This window comes from Penaeus monodon, chromosome 20, assembly GCF_015228065.2.
Source record: "Penaeus monodon isolate SGIC_2016 chromosome 20, NSTDA_Pmon_1, whole genome shotgun sequence".
NCBI lineage: Eukaryota > Metazoa > Arthropoda > Malacostraca > Decapoda > Penaeidae > Penaeus > Penaeus monodon.
This window is the reverse complement of record NC_051405.1, coordinates 18,266,672-18,267,732: the sequence shown is the minus strand read 5'-3', so window position 1 is coordinate 18,267,732 and position 1,061 is coordinate 18,266,672.

Below are 1,061 nucleotides of genomic sequence, written 5' to 3'. Positions count from 1 at the left end.
ACAAGCATTCAGTTAAGGAAATAAAGCCTAGTCATCCAACAATTACTCATAATTTTCTAAAATTTATGGAGGTTATGACTACACTAAAAAGTGAAAAGACACCTTCGTTGCTTATCTAAATAACAAGATCTCAAAGGGAATTGACTGATGCATATTGTATATAAAAATTATCTTTGAAGGAAAGACAAATTTCTGTATATCTAAGCTTCCATATACGATAATATACTGTATCAGTTTCTTTCATGCTACATATCATCTTAACATCACTATAACTTGTTATCACTATCACAATTGCATAAACTATATATCATCTTGATATCATCATTAGTATCATTAACCTGTAACCTGTGCTAGACATCTGAAGATACTACATGAGCCAGACATCTTGATAGATATTCCAAGATGCATCTCAAAAATTCCTGTCAAGTCTAGCTAAAATCCAAACTAATATCCCGCGTTCACTGACACCCTTCCATAAATGCTCTCTGCTCATGCTGCCACTTGCCTCCTGGCCATGCCCTCCCCCCCCCACTCTGACTACAGTTCCTAACAATAATAATTTTACAGTAGTTGGTTTTTTTTCACTATCTGGTGCTCTACATATATCTCTTCAATTTGTAGGAATAAAAACTGTTTTCTAGAAAGTTTAATCTGTTGTTCACTGTGCACCCAGAAGCAGTCCAGAAACCTAAATTGCACAGGTAGCAGATTAAATATTATCTATCTCATAAGAGTTGGGAATTATATTAAGGAATGTGGGGGGAAACAATCGTCAGCCATTTTAGAGGCAAATTACAGGCAATGATTACATTGGAATTGGGCAATTCAGATTACAAGCAGTAGCCATACCAGAACATTCATGAGAAAGGACAAATCATGTAACAGGTATCTTGTGAAAAGGTTTCACTCTCACTCTTTCACTCCATTTGGTGTATAAATGTTAAATAATATAATATAAAATTTCAATTTTCAGTGTGCATCCATTGCTGTTTTATTTCCAATATTCTAGGATATGTTATTCTATACCTTTACCCTTCTAGCAGAGATCCTGGTACACAGCC